Source organism: Vulpes lagopus, chromosome 6 (genome assembly GCF_018345385.1).
Source record: "Vulpes lagopus strain Blue_001 chromosome 6, ASM1834538v1, whole genome shotgun sequence".
NCBI classification, from domain to species: domain Eukaryota; kingdom Metazoa; phylum Chordata; class Mammalia; order Carnivora; family Canidae; genus Vulpes; species Vulpes lagopus.
Window position 1 is genome coordinate 16,376,454 of NC_054829.1, and position 27,338 is coordinate 16,403,791.

The following is a 27,338-nucleotide window of genomic DNA, read 5'->3' on the forward strand; positions in this document are numbered from 1 at the left end:
ACACAACTCTAAAATCCTTTCAAACAAATTTGGCATTAATTCACTCAATATTCTCTAGTGAATGATTATTATTAGTGATAGTACGTCATCCAAGTGGATACATCTATGTCAGAAAAGCAGGTGAGGACAAAGAATGTCAGAGAAGCCACATAATGTCACACAAGACCTAATTTTTGATATGTAATTTTGAAGAGGAACAGGTGAATGGAGGATAGGAAAGGAAAATAAATTCTAGGCCAATAAAACATCAAGAATGAAAAAGTGGGATAAAGTAGGGATTGGCAAAGATTTTGAGAGTTGTGAAATGTGGGACCTCCCTCTGTAGGTATATACCCAGGAAACTCATTAGATGTGAGAATGAAAGTAAGATAAAAGGGCTCTGTCCTTGTTGATCCCTGGCTTCCTGCATTCTAGAGATATGATGAGCAGCAATAGGAAAATCAGTAGATTAGTTTCCTGTTGCTACTGCAACAAATTATCATAAACTTGGTAGCTTTAAACAATCTAAATTTATCTTGCAGTTCTGAAGGTCACAAGTCATAGTCTCAGGTCTTGCTGGGTTAGAACCAACTGTCAGCAGAGCTGTGTTCCTATCTGGAGATCTCAGGAGGAAAATATTTTCCTCTTGCTCTTTAAAGCATCTAGAAGCTGCCTGCTGCCCTTGTCTCTGGGCTCCCTTCCTCCATCTTCAGTAAGCAAAATCTGCCAAATCCTCTCCCAGCCTCACTTCTTTGGTTTTCCTCTTCTGCCTCCCTCTTCTAAGGATCTGTTTGGTCACATTGTGCTCTCTCAGATAATCTTCCTATTTTAAGATCAGCTGATTAGTAACCTTAATTCCATCTGTAAACTTAATTCCCCTTTGCCATATTCCATAGGTATTCATGCATACCATGAATTAAGACAGGGGCATCTTGGGGGATGGTGGTAGTGGCAGCATTCTTCTGTCTACCCGTCAAGAAAGGCACTGATATGAAAGAATGATAATGAGATAGACTTTGAACATTCTGAGTTTATAATACTTGGTATATGTTTAGTGGGAGAAATCTATAAAAATTCATGATTTAAAAAACCTGGGCCTTTAACTGATCCCCAATTCAATGTGAGCCAATAGTTTATTCGGGAAACACCTTAGGCTTTGGGAGAGATGTTGGCCACATTCTGCCAGTATATCCACTGCATGAGACACTGGGCTAAGCCATTTCCATAAATTAATCACATTAAAATTCACAAGGACAATTTTTTTTCTTTAATAGGTAAGGACACTAAGGCTGAGAATTCAACTTCAGCTCATCCCAAGCAGGAGGAGAAAAATGTCTGATTCTAAGGTCTAAAAATGTCTTAAGCCTAAGGTTGTTTCCTTTCCTTACCTAAAGGAAAGTCAGCAAATCAGAATGACCAGCCAGAGAAATTATGCAAGAGCTGTGCATTGTTAAACAATTTGCTTTCTTATAAAAGTATCTTTCTGCAAACAAATATACAAAACAAAACAAAACCTAAACTAAGAAGGTGCAGAATTACTTTTACGAATATTAACAAGAGCTTACTTTTACTAAATTCTCAGTGTCAGGCCGGGAACTGAATGGCAGGCACTCTTCCAAAGAGTGTGATAATGCAAGTCTTTTTTTGCTGTTTCACTGAGAAAAGAGATGTGAGAACTTCCCTTGTTACTTAGAGTTGCCTCCTCATGCTAGTACCAAGTGACACTTTGTCTCCTATTATAATGGAGAGCTGGCCATGAAACTATCCTGGGCCAGCTCTTCCACCTGTGGGTTAGGTCTCATCCACCCAGGAGCCTCCTGTATCCAAGGGCTCCACTTCCTTGAATGGCCACTCTCTTTCCTACATTTGTTTTTATCTCTTTGCTGAATCATGTCCAAAAGAAAAAATGTATGCTCTATGTTTTCTCATCTTAAGAAACGCATCTTGTGATTGCCAAGCCCCCCTCCAACTTACTCTGCTCCACACTGAGACAAAAACTCTCCGAAAGAATAATCTATCTTTCCTGTGTACAGTTCCTCTCCTCTGATTGTTCCTTTTCAAGTGAACACCCTACTCCAATCAGACCAGTGCCCCACGATATCCTTACCAAACTGCTCTTATGAAGACTACCTATGACTAGGGTGATCAAAGTGGGACACGTTTGAGCATGAGAAGGGTGCCGTTAACAATTATATCAGGGGCAGCCAGGTGGCTCAGCGGTTTAGCACCACCTTCAGCCCAGGGCCTGATCCTGGAGACCCGGGAGCAAGTCCCACGTTGGGCTCCCTGCATGGAGCCTGCTTCTCCCTCTGCCTGTGTTTCTGTCTCTCTCTCTCTCTGTGTCTGTCATGAATAAATAAAATCTTAATATGTATATATTAATATATATATCAGGATAATAGGCAACTAGCCAGGTGGCCCACTGGCAAACTCTGCATCTTTGATAGGGTCCAGTAGAAGCAGATGCTGAGATGGAGAGCCCCATGCAGAGAGGCCACAGGTGAGTACTCTAGGAGATACACATGCAAGAAAGTAAGAAAGATGGGATATGGCAGAGAGGGAAGCTGATTTACCATGTGAGTACAAGTGAGGCTCAGCCCATCCTATAAGAAAGCTCTGAAACTGGATTGGACGTTCATAGAGATCCTGAATTAAGGTGAAGGAAGCAGGCTTTAGTCCCCACATAAGAGGGAGGTTGGTGCCTAACATTGGGTGAGGAGGTTTCCTATAGAACGACAATGCCAATGAGAGATGCAGCTACAGGCCACAAGTGGCTGATATTCCCAGTGGCTAGGAAATGCTCATGTCAGCCCTGAGAGGGAATCTGCTTGGCCAACCTTATATCTACTACACTTGGATGTAGTTTCATCTTACCAATGTCAGCGGTGTTGCTCAATCCAATGATCAAGTGTCAGTTCTCATCTTACTGAATCTATCAGCCACCTTGGATATAGGTGATCACTTCCTCTTTCTTGAAATACATGATATTCTTCTCTTTCAGATATCATCTCCACTGGGTTTTCCTATTCCTTCATGAGGCTCTTCTCCTCAGTCTCCTGGTCTCATGCCTCTTAATTTCTTTGATTACTGACCTCTGGTATGACACAGAACTGTCTTTTCTAACATCCTCCCCAGGTCAGAGTCTGCAACAATGACAAATCCTGATCATCACCTTCTGTTGTAAATAAAGTTTTATTGGAACACAGTCACACTTATTTCTGTTATGACTGCTTTTGTGCTGCAACCACAAATGCATAGCTGTAACAGAGACCAGTGGTTCACAAATGCAAAAAAAAAATGTCTTATCTTGTCTTTTGCAGAAAATGTTTGACTGGCTCTCACCCTAGAGGATCTGATCTCATCTCCAAGAAGAGAATATCTCCTTCAGGTCTTTGCAAATTTCACCTTTATGGTGAGTTCCCTTCTGTCCTCACCACATACACATACATCATGCATTCACAGTATTTCTTCCCAGATTTAACTTTTCTTTCTTATCACTATCTGTATTAGTCAGGGTTCTCCAGAGAAACATAACCAATAGGATGTGTATAGATATATATAGAGAGAGTGTGTGGGAGAGAGAGACTTATTTTAAGGAATTGGCTCATGCAATTATGGAGGATAGCAAGTCCAAAATCTTCAGGGTGGGCTGGCAGGCTGAAGATCCAGGGAAGAGCCAATATCGCAGTTCAAGTCCAAAGGCCATCTGCTACAGAATTCCTTCCTGCTTGGGGAAGTCAGGCTTTTGTTCTAATTTAGGGTCTTGAGCTGATTGGATGAGGTACGACCACATTATAAAGGATAATCTACTTTATTCAAAGTTCACTGATTTAAATGTTAATTTCATTTAGAAATATCTTCACAGAAATATTCAGAGTAACGTTTGACCAAATATCTAGACACCATGGCTCAGCTCACTGGACACATAAAGTAACCACCTCATTATCTAACTTATTTATATATTTAATTATTTTCTCCCACCTCTAACTTAATAATATAATCCCTTGCTCCATATGCAAGGGATTTTTGTTTGTTGTGTTCACTGCCACACATCCCAAACTCCTGGAGTGGTTGCCAAGCACAGTTGGTGTTCACTACATACTTGGTGATTAAACAAATGGCTTTCAGTACAGTGTATATGACCTTCAGGTTTATATATTTAGCCTAGACTTTGTCTTGAACTCAAATAAGCACATCAGAAGACCTTACATGTATGTCCTCTTGGATTTATAAAGAACCTCAATATAACATGCTCAAAACTCAACTCATGATCTTTTTCCTGACACCTCTCTGTCTCACACCCCCATCTCCTTCAGTGAGTTCTTCCCTGAGTTCTCTGTTTAAAACAGCACATCCTCTTTCCCTCCTTCTCTGCTTTGCTTCTCTCATACTTATAAGTCATACTTATGATCCAATGTGCTATTTATTAAATGTGTTTATTTCTTTGTAGCAAATAACCCTCCCATCAAAAAAATTCATCGAAGGCACAAGTGTCTTTCTTTTTTCTTCCTGTCCTTTCCTTTTAATTAAAAAAAAAAAAAAACAACTGTTTGCAGTTTATTCCTATATCCTCAGTCTCTAAAACAATGCTTGGTGCATCTTATATATGTATGTATATATGTCAAATCCTAATACATAAAATGAACAAAAAGGTTGTTAATCTAGTTAAAGAGAATGTGAATGCATAGAAATGAGGCCACACTGCCACCAACCTGTCCCCAAAAAACATCTTGGCAGAACCAGAGACACTTTAGTATATTCTGATCCTCAGGCCCATTGAAAGCCCCACCATTCAATATATAAAGTTCCACCATTCAGTATATAAGCCCATTAAAATGCACCCATGTGCCACGTTGAACATACATTTTTGACTTTGAAATTAATTGACTATGAGTAACTATGTAAAATTGATTCTGATTTCTCATCAATCATAGTCTTTTTTTCTGAAAATCTTTAAAGAATGAGGAAATTCTAGCCTTATAAAACTATTTTGTTATGATACAGAGATACTAAATTCAAAATTCAATATAGCTGATAAAAATACCTTATAAAGTAGGCATTTCATAAAACATTTGTTAATGTCAAACCAGTTCTAGCATTTTTTGTATTTTTGAGCCAATGTGTTTCTTTTTCAGAAGTTTTTTGTTGGCCTCAGGCAGTTAGGTATAAAACAGTCTGCCCAGAACCATAAGAGCAAGGAGCTTTTCAAAATCCACTTGTGAAAAAAAAAATCCACTTGTGTAGGGAGACACTGGCATTTCAGGAATCTGGGAGAGTGGGACAACTGGGTAGCTCAGTGGTTGAGCATCAGCCTTTGCCTCAGGCCATGATCCTAGAGTTCCGGGATCGAGTCCTGCATCAGGTTCCCTGTGGGGAATCCTGCTTCTCCCTCTGCCTATGTCTCTGCTTCTCTCTGTGTGTCTCTCATGAATAAATAAATAAAATCTTAAAAAAAGAAAAAGAGTCTGGGAAAGTAAGTTGGAGTCAATATGCAGAGGCTTTTAAATATCAAAGTTGCTCTCCCAGTTCGGTTTCAGACATTAACTGCACATGATGGCAGTGACCCGGCCATCTCTACAGGAGGTAGACTCCACAGGCAATTCCTGGGCCAGAGATCGTACTGGGCTTCCTCAGGGGTACACTGCAGTTAGGGTTATTTCTAACTGACTCTCCCTCTTTCCCTCTCTTTTTTCTCAGGTGTCAGATCTACAATGGTCAAAAGGTTTTCTTTCCTATTCCTATACTCTCTCATCTTTATCTTTCAGAGACATTGCTTCAGTACATTCCCTGTACTTCTGCACCTGGGTATCTGCTTCCTTAGGACCCAACTGTCAGAGGGGCGGGATCTAAGGTACTTTCCCTGGCTTGGAAGTCATCATAAACTTGGCCAATAATGCCTGTTCAGGCTGATTCTTCAATCTTTCCCATGCAAACTTTGCAGGATGGCAGTCAGTCTCCAACATATGCTGGAGATGCTGCTTCTAATACATGCTCCATTTATATAGGTCTTGATTCATATTCTATTTTCTGTCTTCCATGATTCCATGCATTCAAACCATAGTATCTCAAAATTCAGTTTAATCCTACAGACCTTGTGAATACCAAGTAGAATTATAACATCTCCAGAATTCTATTGCATTTCAAATAAAAACCTCATAGTTCAATAGTTTATTTAATTTTAATATTCTTCAATATTAATATTCTTTAATATTCAATTAATATACCTTTTATATATCTTCTCTTATAAGCTAGTAGATTTCTGGATACAGAGTAGATTTAATTCTTTTGTTGTTGGTGGTGGTGACTCAGACCTTTGAGTCAACAATTGAAATGCTTTAAAAATAATTAAAATAGACTAGTCTCATAGCAGCTACTATCAGATGTAAAAGTAAAGATCTAGACTTCAGGGCTTATAAGGAAGCAGTCATGTTTCTAATTAAATTTCAGACTTGATAGGAGCTTGTACTGTGATTCAGTGATAATGACAAGTCTGGACACCAAGAGGAAGTGTAATATAGAAGCAGCTTTATCATATAGATCACATAAGATAGATATAGATATCAATAAAATCACTTACAACCTTGACTGAAGTGATTTTATTAACTGGTCTACTAATGCAAACTACTCTCTGGAGGAAGAGAGAAACACAAATAGTCTTTGCTTTGTATTTTTTCGAAGTCACAATTTATTTAATTAGTTTGATATAGGATCTTTCTTAGGAAGTAATCTTGACAAACATATGCTTATCTCCTCTTGACAGCAACAATAAATTGAGAGTCAAGAAAGCAAGGATTAGAATGAAAAGACAAGACGTCTGTGAGTTAGGTGTGTTTGTAGCTGTGCAGGTCTGGGTCCACCAGCTTCCACTCATGAACAAGAAGTGACTTAGGTGGGGAAAGTAGGATGTATCACGGTGAAAGAAATCAAGAGGACTCTCTTTCATGAATCCTTTTGCCTTCTGGAGGGCATATGACTCAACAGGACAGCAGTTACTGGACTCATGGGAAAGAAAACAGTGTTTGAAAACCTGGCTCTGGACATTGTGAGAGCCAGTTCTTCTCCCGGAGGCTGACAAGACAAGGGTTGGGAAGCTTGGAGCCTTGAACTCCCTCAAGTAAAGAGAGGGAATGACTCACGCAGGACACAAATAAATTTCAGGGCAGCAGCTGAGGTGCTTCACTTCCTAATGGTTGGTTGCTCCTTTTCTTTTTGAATTGGGAACAAAGCACTAAGGAAAATAAAATTTATGAAAGAAATTTTTTACTACCCATTCATAATTGTTATGAATAAGAATTTAGTATAGGGTCTCTCCTGAAAGTCATTTTTAAAATCACCATAATCTTTTTGTTTGGCAAAGCCAGTTCAATGGCAGTAAGGATAAATGGCTTTCCCTTTCACTCTTACTTTTTTTTATGAGGTCCATTCTGCTTCACAGTTTCAAAACCTGTTAATGACAAGGATCTGCTTTTCAAACAGAATATTTTACATTAATGGGGATTTCTATCCAAAATAAATAACAGAATTACTCTTTAAGATAATCTTATTTACATAAGTATATATAGAATCTCATCATCCAAATACCTTATTTTTATTTTTGGACAATAAATGGAACTTCTTGAAACTTGACTATAATCTTGGTGGGCTCAGTTCATAGCCATAACATAATAGCACTGATTCAATTCTCTCTCTTATTTACTCATATAACATTCATTAATTCAGGGATTAGGTTCAGGTACGAATAAGAGAATTCAAGATACATCTTTATGATCTCTGCAATGACTCAAAATGTTTACTTAGAAATTATTGTCATGGTTCATATGAAACATATTGGTGGAAAGTAGAGACTTTCCAATTATCTTCAAGGAGGAGTTCCAAAGTCAAGTCCAACAAACAAGGGGCCGCACCCCTCTGTTTGTGAAAGCAGAAATGAAAGCATTCTTACCATTCATTAAAGGTTTTCCCTTAGAGACTGTTTCACAAAAGCAATTGGATACATTGAGCAAATCTTGCCCCACCCTCTGAAAGAAACTTGTGCTTTGCTAGTACTTAATGGTGATTAAATTAGGTCCCTCATTGACCTCATAAGTCATGGGTTTTTAATGTTTTATATATATCTTTAAATTTACAATCACCTTTTCTAAGTATTTAAAACCTAAATTTGAACCTGAATCATCAGTGCTACATAGTTTGAAATAATATTCCAGAATAATTTATCAATTAGGTATCAGAAAATATAGCAGAAAATCAGAAAAGAGTGTAGTTTAAAAAGCACAAAAGCTTCTTATAAAATTCCTGCTCAGGTAATAAATGCAATGCAAGATAATGCAAACCATGTGTAATCTTTAAGAAATTGTGTCTAGGTGATAATTAAGGAACAATTCCATTTTACTACAGTAGTTGACAAACTTTTTTTTTATATGTTCCACTTTAAATAAAGTAAAATAAAAACATCATCTTACAATGATATCTCTCAGAACATGAACTTGGAAAATTTAGCAAAGTAAGTTTTACTGAGCAAATATTATGCCTATAAAAATAAGGATGCAACAAAAGCCTAAATTGAGGCCAAGATAAAAAGGAATGCAGTTTTCTAGAGTATTCAGATCCTAGAGGTAAGGATAATTAAAACCTAGTATGCAGCTTCCAGAAAAGGAAGCAAATAGTGTGTGTGGCATGCGACCTGAGCATCACCACACCCTTCTGCTTTGGGCAACCCGAACAGCTCCCAAGGTCTTGGCCAGAAGCCGAGCCATGCTACAGGCTAACTCAAATAGCACTTTCAGAATTTTGATATGTCTGCCAAAGTAAGCTGTCAATTACCATTTATGAGAGTCACACAAGTATTTCTACTACTGTATCCTGTTCCCCTAAAAGGTGTTAATTCATTCAAAGTACTGGGTGAGACAATTTAAATATTGTCTGGTAAAAGAGATTAATCTTTTAATCCTTTCTAAACTATTCACCAACCTAGCTTTGGTAATTCTAGTTGAATCAACATAACTGGCCGAAGCTTCGTTTCTATTAAAGGTACCCTTAAACAAAAAAAATAAAAAAATTAAAAAAATAAAGGTACCCTTAAACATATGCCTCAAACGTGACAGTATAGTCACCTCCTTGTCGCTAGGGTAAGTGTGGGAGTTGAATCTGGGGATCCCTGGTTGGCTTAGCGGTTTAGCGCCGCCTTCAGCCCAGGACTTGGTCCTGGAGTCCTGGGATCGAGTCCCACGTTGGGCTCCCTGCATGGAGCCAGCTTCTCCCTCTGCCTGTATCTCTGCTTCTCTCTCTCTCTCTCTCTGTATCTCTCACGAATAAATAAATAAAATCTTTAAAAATAAATAAACAAATAAAAATAAAAGTACTAATCTTGGGCAAATGATTCTACTTTTCTGGGCCTCGGTTTCCTCATCTGTAAAATGATGATAATGACAGCTGTTATAAGGATTAAAGAAAACTATAAATGGCCACATAATAGGTATCTATTCATTCATCCATTCAATAAACATTTAATAAGAAAAACATAAAAAGACCCAGATGCATATATATAAGGAGGATGGAGCGAGAAAAAGCCATGTCCCAGTGGTTCTTTAAATTTAATGTGATTCAGAATCACCCACGGGTGCTAAAGGAGGCAAATCTGGTGTCCAACATTCATCTGATTCAGAAGATCAAGGGTAACATTAGGTTTAGGAATCTGAGTATCTAACGAGGACTTTTGGTCATTCTGATGCCAGGGGTCCTGGGTGCCATCCCTGGAAAAGTTCAGCTTTAAAAATGAGGGCTTTTGATTTCTTACCTAACCCCAGTTGCCTTTTAAGAATAACCTTTGAATTAGAGAAGCTATAAAGTGATCATGATGTTCTTGAAGATGGTAGGTAGTTGACTCATCTTCTGTCCCGTGGGCACTAATTGACATTTATCCTCAGCACACTAACTTCCACAGCACACATATTTAATGACAGCATGAGCCTATGGTTATAAGCTTCATAAATGGAACTATACACAGCAGTGGTGGCCTTTTATTTATATACTCATTTCAAAGGGAAGTCAGAGCAGTTAGCTGTGTGCAGTATATTTACTAAACAGAGTTTAAACAATTGGCGTAGACAGAGATTCTTTCAGCTTAATGTCTATCAGATGATTAAAAACGTTGCCAGTTAACTTCCTGCTCACAACATACCCAGCAAAACGGTAATACCTGTAAAATAATGAGGGTACAGCATGTGCTTAATTTATTCCGAACATTGCAAGATTTTCACATTAGCATTAATGGCTTGCTTATAGTGGAACCCTAGAGGCCACATAAAATAATAGGAGGCTCAAAAGTTGTAGCTAAAAAGGAAGTGTTAAAAAAAATCTGTGCATACTGTTTGTGGTGTGCTCCACCAAAAGATTGTGGTTCAATGTTCACATTGTTCTCTCCAGACAGTACTAATTTGTTTCCAATTAAAAGAAAATGGATTGCAAATGACTTCACGGAGCAGCTCGGTCAAAGAAATAAGGCTTGGTTTATAATGATGCCTCAGGAGCAGTGTTCCTGCGGCAGGGCACAAATCGAGGCCTCATTGAACAGAGTAGCTGTGTCTAAAGAGAAGAGTTTGAGTTCCTCTGGTCCTGGAATTTATTGTGCTGTTTAAGCTAATTAGCATTCTCTATTTAGGTAGTTTAGAAGCTTATAGCTCTTGGTGGAGAGTAGAGATTAATAAACCCACATTGCAATTTATTTTGAGTAATTGTTAATGTTTACCCTCGTTTTTAATAGTATAAAGCTTTTAACCCCTTGTCATGGGAAGGTAATTGTTTCCTTATGATCTTCATCTCTTTGATATCTGGACAATGAGCTATGAAGCAAGCATCTGATGAAGTAAGGGAGACAGGGAAAGGAAATGTTCTCATTGATAAAAGACACTGAAGACTTGTGACCCCCTCTAACCCCCGACAAGTAAAAGTTGGGAAATGTTTCTCATTCCCGTGTTTGTATTAAAGTCCAGGAAGCAAAAGACATATGGATATTACCAAAAGGAAAGGGAAATGCTCTTGCAATTCAAAAATGAAGACACATATACAAAGGCTTAGCTCACCTACATTCTCTTCATCTCTCTTATACAGTTGGGGGGAACTGCGGCATTGGCAATTGTTAATTGAAAGCACTGAATTCCTATACTCATTCTCTAGAAAGAATATGGATCTCCAAGATATGATTGTGTCTATGTGGACTTGATTAGCCCTATGCATTAGGAACTACTGGTCAAAGCAATGTCCCTGAAATAAGAAGTGGATTGTTTCTTTTCTTTTTTTTTTTTTAGATTTTATTATTTATTTATTCATGATAGACATAGACAGAGAGAGAGGCAGAGACACAGGCAGAGGGAGAAGCAGGCTCCATGCAGGGAGCCCGACGCAGGACTCGATCCCAGGACTCCAGGATCGCACCCCAGGCCGAAGGCAGACGCTAAACCGCTGAGCCACGCAGGGATCCCCAGAAGTGGATTGTTTCTAATAAAAATAATTCATTGAACTGGGTCAAACAGTGGAATGCAATGAACTCAAATAGGTATTCCCTAGAGCTCTGTTTTGCTACCAGTGAGGATTGCATTAATAGCTAAAGAAACAAATCCCAACTCAAATTTGTTTAAACAAAACAAAAGAGATTATTGCAACAAAAGGTTTTATTGGGGGGAGAAAGAGAACTCTACTTGACTTATCTAAGTTTCAATGAATGAGGATCTTCATCTCCTGAATCTTTAAAGACAGTTAAAACTAATGTATGCTGTACAACCACACACACACATATTCCTTTAAAAGTATTTTTCTAGGGACGCCTAGGTGGCTCAGTGGTTGAGCATCTGTCTTCAGCGTGATCCCAGGATCCTGGATCCAGTCCCGAATCCAGTTCCCTGTGAGGAGCCTGCCTCTCTCTTTCTCTCTGTGTCACTCAAGAATAAATAAATAAAATCTAAAAAAGATAAAAAATTCTGAAAGTCATATTTATTTAGAAAACAATACTTAATTTTTTTTTGAATTTTGAAATAAGGCAAAAGCTAGGGATGCCTGAGTGACTCAGCGGTTAAGTGGCTGCATTCTGCTCAGGGTGTGATCCCAGGATCAGGGATTAAGTCCCACCTCAGGCTTCCTATGAGGAGCCTGCTTCTCCCTCTGCCTATGTCTCTGCCTCTCTCTCTGTGTCTCTCATGAATAAATAAATAAATCTTAAAAAAAAAAAAAGCAAAAGCTAAGTGGCATATATTTTCAATTTTCAGTATATGAGAATGGACCGGCCCATGGCTCTGTTGACTATCTTTTAAAATTTCAATTTAGTGAGGTTACATATTGATATGCAGATTTTTATCCAGTAGAGATCCAAAAAGATTTTGTCTAGTAAAGAGTCCCAAAGTTATGGCAATATTGCCCTATAGGGCAGTAACAAATATTGTACCAAATCAATTAATCTTTTCCTACTGTTCCTCACTAAATTGACTATAAATGTGTAGATCCACAAAAACTCTTCAAATTAATTTTAATATCTTACTGCTTCCCTCCTTAACTAAAGAGTTGAATAAAATCCTCCACAAGGGTACATGGTTCGTTTTACACTTACTTGCACAGGAGATGTGATTTTACGTTGTGGTCTGTATTGGTTTCCAGGTAAAATTCATATTATTTGGCACAATATGTACACACATCCAGTAGGAAGGCAGATAGAAGACCTTACTGGCAACACAAGGAAACCAGATGTATAATGAATTTAAAATAAAATGAAGAGTAATAAATTATATAGAGTGCCCACTCCATGCCCGGCAGTACTCTAAGTGCTGGGTAAGGCTGATGCTTTATATGCCCACAAACTCAACTCAGGATTACAAATATCTTTCCTGACTCTAGAAATATTTTGTCAACCACATCAAAATAAACAATGATCAGCTTCAATAAGCACACTAGGTTCCCCAGAATGAAGACTATCTCTTCCGAGCTGGGAAGCAGGCCCCTTGGGGTGTTTGAAGGAGAGTTTAGAGCACAACTGTCTGTATCTCCTCGATCCTCTATCTGCAGGTAACACAAGGGGGGAGACAGAGTCTGCTGGTCCTAGCTGGCCAAGGAGAAGAGCAATTTAAAATGTCACCCTCTCACCTTCTACATTTTCCCTGGCCTCAGTCAGCCCATAACCGAATCCATTTATTTAATAATCTTATGTGTGAAAGAGAGAAATACAGTCATTGCAGTTTTAAAATAGGAATTTAGGAGTGAAATAACCTCCCTAGGGCTGCCGCTTCCACAGCAAAAGCCAAATCAAGATTAGACCTCAGACTTTCTCAGTTTTAAACCTGTTTTCTGTAGAGAAATTACCATGGCAGTGCTTTAAACCCAGAAGGCTATCAGCAGTCTAGCTCAAGGTTTAGCATTAGTGGAGCTGTTATTTTCAAAACTTGTACGAGGAAGCAGTTTTCTAGGCTCTGCTGAAGTAACAGGCAGTTCTTGCAACAGGTGGCACTGAGGATAGATGAACAGACAAAACTGAAATGAGAAAGTCGAGGGCCATATTCCAAAAGAGTTGTAAAGATCGATGCCCGATTAGAGACTGAAAAATGCCCCATGTACAGCTGAGACTGAAATCATAAAGATCCTGTTTTCTTTTTTTTGTTTTGTTTTGTTTTTTTGTTTTTTTGTTTTTTTGTTTTAAACTTGCAGTGTTCGGTGTTTGCTCACCGAATTTCCCTGTGGGAAGGCTGGCAGAATGATTAGCACTGGGGCTTCTGGGTTAAACTAAAAAACAAAAAACCAGAAAAACCTTCAGTCTTCTGATTGATCATCTGGTTTATTTTTTCTTCCCTTTTCTCGGTGCTTCTTTACCCCTACCGTGCACAGTGGGAGGTCGAAATGGAGCCAAAGGAGAGGAAACAAACAATCTGGGTCTCTTTTGAATTCTTAAGGAAGACCTAGAGTAATTTACAAATGTGGACTTGAAGATAGTAGTGTTTTGTTTTTCTGCCCCCACCCCAGTTGCTTTCGAAATATCACTATTAGTACATTTTAATATTCTGAACTTTTCTAAAAACATTTCCATCGAAGAAAGCACCATTTGTCAGTTTGGGAAACAGCATTCGCTCTGAAGTCAGAATTGAATAAAAGCTTTTCATTTGAGAGAAAAATGGGCAGCTTCTATTCTTTCCTTCATTTTACCCGAACAGGAGATTGAGATCCAGAAAGGTTCATAGCTGAAGTGACTCCATTGCCTTCCTCCTGGCCTGAGGGAATGTTAAAAATGAGATCCTTCTCTTTTCGCATCACAGTACCTGAATTTTTCATTGTGTGGTTGAAAATAAACAAAAACTATCAAGTAGGCACTTCAGACCAGAAGTACAGACATTTAGGAAATTTCTTCTCTCTTCATTATGATGAAATATGTTGTTACTCTTTGCGTGCTAATAGATAACTCTTCTGAACTTTATATGAATATAGCTCATGACAAACATCAGGCTTAAATATCATCAAAGGTAAGTTAAATACATTGCTTTTCACCAGCGATAATAAGAACGAATGTCCTAGACTCTCTGAACCAACATGTATTTAATTCTCCAGGTAATAAAATGAACCAATATTCCTTCAGGTTCTGTTTTTCCACAAGGACAATTCTAAGAAATATCTGAGAATCTTTTATATTGAGAGACAAAACTATTTGGGGCAGAAGAAATAAAATGACCTCTTCATGGGTTCAATGATTGGGCTACTCAGCTTTGGAGAAATTGCAGAAGAATTCAAGAAAGTCATTCTGTTATTTAGATTCTGATGAAGGGAAACAAAAACAAAAACAAAAACAAAAACAAAAACAAAAAAACAGCACTTTCTAGTGAGGAAAGGCACAAAGGAAAAAGACTGAGCTATCCGAGAAGGTTGTGCCATCAGAGCAGCTAAAAATAGACAAACAAAGGAGGAATTTTGTCCTGGGTTAAATGGTGAGCCTCCCCTTTCCAAAAGATAGTTCCACATTTCTCATCCCTGGAATCTAATACTATTATCTTATATAAGAAAAGGTGGGATTAAATTAAGGATCGTAGAGAAAGAGCTTTATCCTAGATTATCTGAATGGCTTTAAATGGAATCAGATGTATCCTTATAAGAAAGACACACAGACGAGAAGACAAAGACGAAAAGGCAAGGTGGCCACGTCAAAGAATGTTTGCAGCCACCAGAAGCTGAAGGAAGCAAGGAAAATTTCTCCTCTACAGCCCTGCCTGGACTTTGATTTTGTTTCAGGATTTCTTTTTCCTTTAGTGTCTGTGCTTCTTGTGCATGCCAGTTGGAAGAATGAAGAGCTAGACCAGAGGAGTGATGGGCAGCGAAGCAAGGTTTATTGAGTGATAGCAGTGCAGAGCTCCTGAAGAGGGAGGGGACCCAAGGGGGTTGCTGTGGAGTTTTTAAGTCTAGGAGTTTTCACGAGATTCTCGAGAATGTCGGTGGGCTGTTTTAATCTGATTAACCTTCCATGTGCCTGTCATCCAATCGGGGTTTTGTGACTGCACTCATCTACCTGATAGGTATCAGGTGGTTTTTCACGGGGAAAGGATGGAGAGATCTTTCCAGGGGGGTATAAAAATCTTTCTAAGGCTGATTTCCTCATAGGGCAGGGGCCTTTTGCCCCTGCCAGCCTTTCTTCTGACTATCTTTCATGACTTTCAGATGTCTGGCCTCCAGAAATGACAAAATGAATGAATTTCTGTGTTTTTAAGCTATGCAGTTTATAGTACATTGCTTTAACAATCATGGGGAAACTAATGCAGACATTGAACAGTTTGTATTCTGCTCCTCTTTGGTCTCAATGTTTTGTTGTGTTTTGTTTTGCTTTGCTTTCTAAAAACACTGAATACCTCAGTATTCTGAGTGTGATTATGGAAAGGGATCAGAATTTGTCACACCAAAATAGGTCCCTTTGGCATCAGGATTATTTTAGGCCGATTATTTTAAGAAACAACAGAGAAGCTCATAAAGTTAAGCTTTTGTTAGAGGCCTTTACATTTAGAAGGGAAATCCCCATGGGCAAAGGTATCTCCCCTCCCTCTCTATCAGGATGTCTAAATCTCTAAAAACTCTTACTGGAGAAGTCAGCAACTGACATCTGTATGACAATCTTGTTTACTGAGCCTTACCTGAAAATCTACAATAAGGCTCCTACTCCTAGTACCTTCTTTTGTCTTAGCTGGAGATGGTTATTTAAGGTGATGGCTTGGGCCACATGGAGGAGTTGCTCAGTTTTCCATGCACAGGGGAGGTATACATTTTATTAAACATGTTCGTTTTTTCTCCTGTTAATCTGTGTTTTATTACAGGTGGGTCTGCACCAAGAACCTAGAATAGTAAAGGAAAAAAAAATTTCCCCTCCCCTACACCATGTTCTGGAGGATTTATGCCTTCTGGTAATAGCTACAATCTGGTATGATTATAGTTTGCACGTGGGTTAAGTGTGTTGGTGAGAACAGTATTAAATCACAAAAGCAGTATCAGCAACAATAATAATATTTATTGAGCACTTCTCATTCACTCTGGTCCTAGCAAGGAACAGAATTTATGTCAAATGGTTCAAACTAAGAAATGTTAATGTACATTACCACCAGAGGCATGGGCAGAGTTAGAGAAACAAAAAAGCGAATGAATGAGGGATGATGCTATAGCTGGCAACAACCAACTGCAGGCAACAATTACCATCCATAAGGTTGAAAGGACACAGAGAGGAAAGAGTGTTGAAAAAGCCCAAGACAAGCAGACCCATAGAGGAAGGACTTCTTGTAAGGGACTAATGCAAGAAGGAAAAAAACACACTACCGTGGATCTCCTCTAATGGCAATACTTTTCTACAACACTGCTTCATCCCTGACACCAAATATGTGAGTTTTCCACACATCAAAGATTCTGCAACACCAGCTGGACAATCTATAATTTAACTCAGTTCTGACACTATTTACCCAGAGTTGACGTCAGATCTCACAGGTTAAAAGCTCGGCCCCACAAAACTCCCTCCCTCTTCCCATATCACATGCCAGTCTCAAGTCCAGATTGTTACCTCTGCTTCTGACTAATTGGCCATAAACCAGAGATCCCCACAAGCCTCTCTTTAGGGTCTACTAATTTGCTAGAGTGTCTCAGGACAGGAAAAACAGTTTATGTACTAGATTACAAGTGTATTATAAAAGGATATTCCTCAGGAACAGCCAGATGGAAGAGATAAAATAGGGCAAGGTATGGGGAAAGGTTGAAGAGCGTCCACACTATAGCTGTGTATGCCACTACTTTCCAAATTTCCACATTTTCACCAACCCAGAAGATCTCTGAAACCCTTCCTTTTGAGTTTTTGTGGAGGCTTCATTACATAGGCATGATTAATTAAATCATTAGCCACTGGACATTGGTTGTCCAGTTGAATCAATTATTCTTACTTGTCCCTGAGGTCAGGGGAGTAGGAAAGACAGTTCCAGGGGCATCTGGGTAGCTCAGTCACTTAAGCATCCAACTCTTGATTTCAGCTTAGGTCAAGATCTCAGGGTCCTGGGATTGAGCAAGCATCAGGCTCCATGCTCAGCATGCAGTCTGCTTGAGAGTCTTTCTCTCCTTCTCCCTCTGCCCCTCCCCCAGGACTCTCAAGCACTCAATAAATAAATAAATAAATAAATAAATAAATAAAGTTCCTTTTTTATTTTTTTTTATTTTTTTTTAAGTTCCTTTTTTTTTTTTTTTAAAGATTTTATTTATTTATTCATGAGAGACACAGAGAGAGGGAAACAGAGACACAGGCAGAGGGAGAGGGAGAAGCAGACTCCATGCACCGGGAGCCCGACGTGGGATTCGATCCCGGGTCTCCAGGATCGCGCCCTGGGCCAAAGACAGGCGCCAAACCGCTGCGCCACCCAGGGATCCCTTAAGTTCCTTTTTTAATTTAATTTTTTATTTAGATTAAATTTGCCAACATATAGTATAACACCCAGCACACATCCCATCAAGTGCCCTCCTCAGTGCCCATCAGCCAGAAGGAAGTTCCACTTCTCCAATCACATGGTTGGTTCTTCGGGTAACCAGCCCCTGCCCTTAGGGGGACTTAAGGACTTTCCAAAAGTCACCTAACTGATAAAAAATCAGGCGTGGTTGAAAGGAGCTTATTATCCATAGTGAGGGACACCTTTCTCTCTCTCATCACTTAGAGACTTCCAAGAGTTTTAGGAGTTTGGTGCCAGGAATGGGGTGAAGACGAATATATATTTTTTTATTATAAATCACAATATCAATCAATCAATCACAATATCATGAAGCCGTATTCTTGAGGGAGATGCAGCTATGGAAAGAAATGCAACACAAAAGCAGGAACAAAGTGGAAAGGAAATATTTCAGTGTCTCTCTTCTTGGCCTCAGAGCAGGCCCACAAAGGAGCCTGGATGCTGTAGTTCATAGTGGTTGGGCTCCCCGGGCACAGAGCCAGGCACAGAGGGGCAGAAAGGGAGAGCATGAAAATGGAGACTAACTAGCTCCCTACTTTGAACCAGATGTGTAATAAGCCCCTTGGAAAAGTTTGCTCTAGCTCTCATAATAACCCCAAAGATATGCATTATTAGTCCCACATTTGGTTGAATGCTGAAGCTTGGAGGAGATCATTTATCAAGGTGACTTAATCTTGTGCATGTTACTCCTGGCTCCCTCTCCTCCTCCATAGTGGCCTTCTTACTCCTCAAGAGGGCACTCCCATTCCTACCCCTGCCCCTACCTTTCTCTGCATGACACACCCTTCCCTTCCCTCTGAAGCCTGGGTGTCTCACTCCTTCTCAGCAAGTTCTGTTCAAGTGTCATCACATCAACCTCCCCTGCCACTCTTCACCCTTTTCTTTACGGCCCTTGACTCCACACCTCAGGGTGTATGTACTCAGATGCTGTCTGTTATGCTCATTACAGTCTAACTGTCGGGAGGATGGACTTGCATAACCAGGTATTTCAGTGCCTGACACAGGGGCACTCAGTACATGTCACTGACTGAGTGGTAACGGGGCAGGCTCAGGATCTGGGCCTGTGTGTGTGTGTGTGTGTGTGTGTGTGTGTGTGTGTGAGATTCTGAAGCCCATTTTCCTTCCGTGGGAATGGAATCCAACTGCAGTGTGCACTCCACTTAGCAATGAGTGGAAACCCCTGGAATAAGAGTAATAGCAAAGCACCATATTTGAAGAAGTGAGAGGTATCCATTACCAAGATGATATCAGAAGGAAAGGCAAGAGCATTTAGATGCAAATTTTAAAAAGTCCAGAAAGACTGATGAGAATTTTGTTTCATCAGCTTCCACACACACATACAAACACACACTCCTTGTCACTCCCCACAGGTTTTCCTTCCTTTTCCAGAAGAAAAGCTGACATGTGTGTACCAGATGCCACACGTTTGTATCCGGACCGGGCAGAGAAGCAGATGATGTATCCGCACCGTGTGCCCAGATGGGGGCTTTGACACCACCCAGAGCTGTGTGTGCAGATCTTCAGCAGCACTGAGGTGCCAGCGAGGCCTCTCCCCGAGGCACTCCTCACTTCCAGTTCTACAGAAAGAGAAGCCACCTGGGGATTTCAACCAGAGTGCTGCTATAAATAACAGTATTGAGGCAGAGGGGTTCATGTTGTACTGGAATCATTCCTGAGTGTCTGCCTTTGGAGGGTGCATTTTCCCCCTCTTCAGCCCTTTTGGGGTACTTGTCACATAAAATGTCACATAGCACATAATAGAACGAAAAACATTTGCCAAAGAGCCTTCTTGGCTTAAAGGGGAAGGAACCCATTTCCCCTTGCTCTCTTTAAGCAAGCTAAGGATTATTAGCTTTCAAAATGATAGATGTGACCACTCTGATGACGTGGACACAGGTTATTCTATGGGCCAGCTGACCATATGGCTAATTTGTGGAGGAAAGGGAGGGTTTCAGGGGTGAAGTGGCAAAGGCTTTGACTTCTTGCAATCATTTCTCAGTGCCTGAATATTCAATAATTACATTTAGTAATTACTAAATAAGAAATACCTTTATCATAGGAGCTAGGGTGGAAAGGAGGAAGGTTGTTTTTTTTTGCTTTTTGTTTTTTGTTGTTTTTTTTTTTGCCTCCACAACCTCTACCTTTCCTTAGGAAGAGCTCTAGTTCCTTGTCTTCGGTCCCCTGGAGTCATTGGCTGGACCATAACCTCCTGTTCTGGATGTGATGCTCCCAGATGCTTGCCCTTCCGAGGCTGGTTTGTCAGAAAGCTTTCTTTTCCCTTCCATTGCATTTCTTCTGAAATTTCTTTTATTGCTTTTTGCTTTCAATTCCCCTCCCCCTGTTGGAGGAGGCAGGTTGGCCCCCTCCTTGGGGTCCTGGGTGATGCAGGATGGGGGCCTCACTTCACTGCCACCCAGGTGTATAATCACAGAGCACCCCGCAGTTCATAGTACCTCTTCTCTGGAGGCACTGGTGACACTCAATAATCCTCAGTTTGCAAGTGTAGCACCTTGGGCCCAAGAGAAGAAACCCTCACGAGCCTGACTCAGAATATGGCATTATATTGAGCGTATAACTGTGTGCATGCCAGAGCCAGTCTTAGTGTTGGAGGTAGCCATCCCTGCTCAGCCTTCCTCCCTTTGCATTGGGTGGGGCTTTCTCTTATCCCTGCTTACTGCTCTGGTGCCCACCAGCATCCCTCTCGTTCTATGTAGCCTCAAGGACTCGTTTGTTCTGTATTTTCTCTCTCTCTAATATTTGCAGTACTGACACAGCATCACCAGGTCTCTCTGAATGATGCAGGCTGGCAAGGTTTATCCCCATGCCTTTGTTTGCTGTCCCTTTTGTAACATCTAGTTCTGAAGTTTCTTCTTCCAAATGCAATGCTCAACTTTTCTTTTGCCCCGTTTTCCCTTTATGACTTAAACATTTACTTTTTTTTTTTTTTTTTAATGCTGGAAACTAAAAACTTTCTTTTCTAAGGGAGTTTAAAGAATCAATTTAAAGGCCATGCCATAATGTGTCTTGTAGGGAAGAAAAAAGCTCTATTCAAGTAATAACCATTTTATTTATTATTTGAGAAGCAAAGAAATTCTGAGGTTGTAATTCAATTATGTGAAAACAGTATTGTTAAGACCGAGTGGTTTCGACTGTGGATTCTGCGTTTAGAGAGCCCAAGTTTGAATCACGGATCACCACTTAGCGACTGTTTAATTTTGAGCATGTACGTCATCTCCCTAAAACTTAGTATCTTGTGTAACAAATGGGGTGCCAATAATGGTTTTTAAGGCATAATATCATTAGCTAGAAGTTCATGGCCCTTAGCACAATGCTTTGCATATAGTAAGTACTCAATGGGTATTAGCAGTTATTATTAAGAATTTTAGGTTTGCATTATAGTTGAAGTATGAACTTCAAAATAAGAACTTAGAGTCACACTTCTGAAAGTTTGCAAACCATGATACCAAGAAGGGTTTCATCTCTGTCATTGAATACAGAAAGCACATTTAGCGTTCAAAAATTCTAAACCTCACTCTGAACATTATCATTGTATTATTTCCATCTAAAATGCAAGCATGCTGAGAAGAATCATATCAGCTTAAGATGCAGGCTCTGACACAAGCATTTCTAATATTTCCTGATGCCACTATAGCCGCATTAAGGCTGTGAATCATGTAACTGCATTTAAACTGGACAGATTCTGCTAAGGATAGGGCATAAATGGAAATAAAGGACAATTTTTCATTCCCTATTCATTCTTAAATCCTACTAATGTCAGTGAGAAGTATTTATTATACCAAAAAAAAAAAAAAGAATATTTCAGTCTAGTGCTCTGTGTTTGTACCCTACAGTATTAGATTAGATTTCTTTCCTTTTAATAGCCTTCTTCAAGCACACAGTAGGTGTTCAACATGTGCTCATTAGATTTTCATTTATTGTGACTAAGTGAATGCTGGCTATACGTCCTTTAGGTTCCAGTCAAATATATGAAGGTGGAAATGAAACAGAACCATTCTTCACATCTCCTGTATTCTGTTTTGATTTCTGGCCCAATCTGTGGTATATTAACTGCCTCTTCCCACACACATACACATACATATACACACACATACTTTTTAATGTAGCAGAAACATAATCTTGGCACACGGAAATGATCACAAATGGTAATCTTGAAAAATAACTCTAAATGGATATTACCAGCTCTGTCCTATTCCCGTTGTATTAAGTTAGCATGAATCATATGTGGCTAGGATATAATGCATGATATTGATTTTGATATTTTTTCCCTCTAGGCTGTGTCTTAGTTCCTGCCTTGATCTTAAAAGTAAGATAGATGTTAGGCATTATTATCTAGCAGAAGAAGCAAAAAATCAATTTTATCTCCTGGCACTTCATTCCCTTCCCTTGCAATGGCCAGGCAGTAACATGGGAACAGCTGTAAGCTCATGTTTACTTATAGTAGGGTGTCATGCTGATCTTCGCTGGGAATCCACTAGTCTAGGTTTTTTGTTGGTTAGCCACTGCGTGTTTTCAGGTGATAAATATATGATGAGTATGAGAACTAATTAACTTGCTTTTTCATAGTAATATTGAAATGCTTTAATAATGGTTTCAAAAAGGCATCTCTGTAAGTATGAGGCAACACTTAAAAAATTTTGTTTTCAAATAATTTTAGATTTCCAGAGAATTGTGAATATAGTGCAGAGTCCCCAGGTGCTCCGCATCCAGCTCCCCCAATGTTAACATTTTGCATAAACATGGTACATTTCTCCAAACTAAGTTAACGTTGGTATAATAGTGCTAGCTAACCTACAGATTTTACTCAGATTTCCAGAGTTCTTTTCCATTAATATCCTTTTGTTTTCTGTTCCAGGATCTAGTCCAAGATACCACACTGCAGTAAAAGATGATGTTTTTGAGAACTACATACTTGCTAATGGCAAGAATATAAATGTAACTGAACACTACATCACAGAGATCCTTTTTGACTCTTTACATTTCTTAAGGTTTCCAGTAAAGGAAAGAAGTTTGGTGAGCCAATCAATAGTCTAATGGATGATTTCCAAATTTACTATCAAGACACATAGGTGCATTTTGATCAGTGAGGGAATATATTCCCAAGCAAAGTGCTGCTTATAATAAAGTATTGAAGTTGTGAACAGTTTATGTATTCATAAATTGAATTGAATGAAAAGTTATTCTAATAGTAGCTCTATTCTCACTTGCATTGTAGAATGCTTTTTGGAGTGAAGGAAAGAGGTAGCGCTACAACCATGAGCTTAAAATTGCTCGTAAACTTACTCCTTAATGACTTTATCTTCACTTTCTTCACTTTGGAATGAGGCATACATCCCCCACACCTTCTCTAACTTACCAGAAACCAAGGTCCTCAGAATAAGAATAATGGTCACATCAGTGTCCAATATCTTGAGGAAATAATTTGAAATTTATTATTCAGCTCTTTTAATCATTTTGTTGCTCCAAGTTTGATTGTCACTCACTCAGATTTTCCCTAGATCTTTGGAACTCTGGTAACACATAAAGACATGCTCTATAGAAAATCTATTCTAAAATCCCACCTTCTCTTTACTTGCTTTTTGTGTAAAGGACTAATTTGGTGCTATTGTCTTTGAAAAATACAAATGTGTTTATATTTGCCTTAGTACTGTCCTCAGATTCATTCATCCATTCATTCATCAACAACGTCTAAAACGACTCAGACATTGTGCTAGGCACTGGCGAAAAGAAAGTTAATAAAACATAGCTTTTTTCTTGTATTTAGCTTATAGCCTAGTGGTGATGACAATATTAAATCAATAAGAGATCCAAAACAGTTATACATGAAAGTTATTTTCTATAGGATAAGTGTGTAGTTCTGCTGAGTGAAACAAAGGAAGCCTTCAGTAAAAGGTAATATTTTAGGTGTGCCTCAGAATATAAATAAGTACTGCTCAGAGGACCAAGTGGTGGGAGAGAGTGACAAGGTGATTCCAGGCTGAAAGAACCATTTGCTGATGTCTACTGGGGGGAAATCACATGAGAACAGGAGCTTTTTAGAGAATTTCAAGTACTTGGAAGGGTTGAAGTGTGGGATACTGTGTGAGAGAATAGCTATGAGCTTGGAAATTATACCTATTAAAACTGGGGCATTAATGTCTGTCCGGTCGAAGCAAGAGATGATAGGGCTTGAACTAGAGCAGTGTCAAGGGTAGAGGGGAACATGAGATGAATTCCAGAGTCAAAGGAGAGGGGGAACTGATTGGGAATGAGAGCAGAGTCAGAGCTAAAGAATACATCCACTTTTCTGATGTGGCATACCTTGCTTGTAGGTAACAACACGAACAGAGCTGGAGGGATAATTTGGTTCCTCATAAATGTACTGGAAGGACAGAGGAGGTATTGTGTTCCATTTGAATATGATGTTGAAGTTTCTATTTGATATTGCTTTAAAGTACACAGGAGGAAGCCCGAGAGAGAGAGAGAGAGAGAGAGAGAGAGAGAGAGGTGAATGGGAGAAATTTATCCGGAGCCTGGCAACATCAGGTGAGCATTGAAACCATCAGCTTATGGGGGAGCATTGACTCAATGGAGGACAAGAGAAAGGCAAATAAGGTAAAACTACATTTAATAAGTGGATGGAGAAATAAGAACTCTGGCAAGAGAATGAGATGGAAAGATGGTAGCTGTAAAGGCTAGAGATGATATGAGCCTGCCAGATAAGACAAGAGAATCTTAAAATGAGCAGGGTTAATAGTATCTGATGTGACCAATAAGTTAAGAGAGAGAAGGAGAAAAAGTAGGGTGTGGACTGGAGCTAAGAATCAGGAATTTGTTCATTATGTTAATAAGAGTAGTTTGAGGGCAGCCTGGGTGGCTCAGTGGTTTAGTGCCGCCTTCAGCCCAGGGTGTGATCCTGGAGACCCTGAATCGAGTCCCATGTTAGGCTCCCTGCATGGAGCCTGCTTCTCCCTCTGCCTGTGTCTCTGCCTCTGTGTGTGTGTGTCATTAATTAATTAATTAATTAATCAATTAATTAAAATAAATAAAATAAATAAAATAAATAAAAAATAAGAGTAGTTTGAATGGAATAGTGGAGGGCATAGGACAGGAGTCAGTTTAACAGAAGGTGGAAGACTGAATAAAGAGGCAGAGAACCAGATACAGGGAGGATAGATTATACCTTCCAGAAGCTTGGATGTGAAGAGAAAGCTGGAGCAAAATCTGAAGCTAGAAATACACAAATATTAAAAATGTTTTTATTCTTTTACTTCTTTTTTTTTTACTTCTTTTTTAAAAATATTTTATTTATTTATTCATGAGAGACACACAGAGAGAGAGAGAGAGAGAGAGAGAGAGAGGCAGAGACATAGGCAGAGGAAGAAGCAGGCTCCATGCAGGGAACCTGATGTGGGACTCGATCCCAGGACTCTCAAGATCAGGCCCTGGGAGGAAAGTAGGCACTAAACTGCTGAGCCATCCAGGGATCCCATTTTTTTACTTCTTTTTCTCCTCCTCTTTCCTTTTCTTCTTTTGATTTGTTAGCTTTTGTTTACTAATAAAGGAGGGAATTATTCTGTTTATAAGGTAAGGGGGATCTTCCTATGGAGAAACAAAGATTAAAGATACAGAAAAGAGAGAATCACTGATGGAAAGAGTTCCCAGAAAAGTCTGAAGATTGTGTAAATCTAGATGAGAAGTGAAAAGATTAGGGGAGCAGTGAGATCCCCATTCTCAGATATTAAATAAAAGGTGGTAGAGAAAATAAATACTGATACATTTGTGAGAGGTGGGGGAAAGGGAGAGGGAATTCTAATTAATGATTTCTATTTTCTCTATGATTTAAAAAGCATATTTAAATGCAAAGCATAACTTAGGGAAGTGCTGCATGGTACATTTGATGAGCTTGATGAACCCTCAGAATATATGCTGTGGAGAATGGGAGAAGGGGATTCTCAAGAGATGTTGAGAATCCAGGAAAAATGGAACTTGTGTATGTACACAGCTCAGAGTCTAGATTATATGTATATACATATATATTTATATTTATACAAATATTATAAATCATACATTTATACAAATAAATATTTATAACAATATTTTTTTTCATCAGTCAAGACATATTAGGAAGGAAGGCAAATGCCAGACTGAATCAAAACTAAGAAAGTTCTAAAATGCAAACAGTGGAGTGGTAGAGGCAAAATTCAGTGTGTTGTGTTATTAAGGACCTAAGTAGGGTGTTGGACCATGGGATCCTGAAGAGATAGAAAAGATAATAAATCTGGGAGATGGTCAATGGGCTATAATAAAAAGAAGAGGGTCAAGTGGACAATCAAGCCTGAAATACATAATGGGATTGACTATGAAATTGAGAGATAATGGAGGCTAATTAGTGAATCTCCTGCATGCTTTCCATTTGCCTTGCAAAGTTGTCAAGCTCTTAACAATTGTACAGAATTTTTACTGTACACTACTGTCTCGTGTACTTTATTCTCTTATGAAAAAGAAGCAAGATTAATACCAAAAAAAAATCTTCCCATTATTACTCTCCAGGAATAGTGTGTAGGAATGAGGTCAACTACAGAAACTTGCTGAGAATGAGCATGCAACTATTTATTGCCTCTTTGGATGAAAACCCAATTTTATCTTCTATCAAAGATCAAGCTAGTGCTATTTTATGGTAAACACAGAAACTGCCTTAGAGAAAATAACTGTTTTAACAGGTGCAGTCTTATATTCGATAGTAATTTAAAAATTGGCTTCATAACTAGTATTGTGCTCCCAGCACCCATTTAAATAATTTCCTTGGATACACACTCACACGTTAAGATCATTAAAGGGTATGCTTGCATTATGTTTAATCACAAGATATTCATAAAAACATCTCTACCCGGATAAACTTTTACCACTTAAGATACTTTATCTTGTTTGTTTTTATTGCTGATCAAGTTATCATAGAGACAAATAATTTGAATTTTTCTACATGGGAAAAAGAGCTACAACAATGCTTTCTGAAGTTTGTTATCATTACTACTAGAATATAAGAATGGCTCTTCACTCATTTAAGAAATACTTATCCAACATCTGCCAAGTACATCAGGGCTTTGTATTAGATCATGTGCAAAATGTCTGTTTATAGTACTAGAAAAATTACTCTGCTATAGCTAGTCCCTCAGGGATAGAAGTCACAGAAGGAGTGGTTCATTTATTCATGTTAAGATAACACACACAAGAATGCATGTGTGTTCTGCAAGAGCAGGGATTTTGCCTATTTGGTTTATCACTCTATCCCATGAGCTTTGGATATAACACAGGTAGAGCCTGACCCACTGTGAATACCTGAGCAATATTTGCTAGGTGCAGGAATTCACAGTTTTAGTATGGATC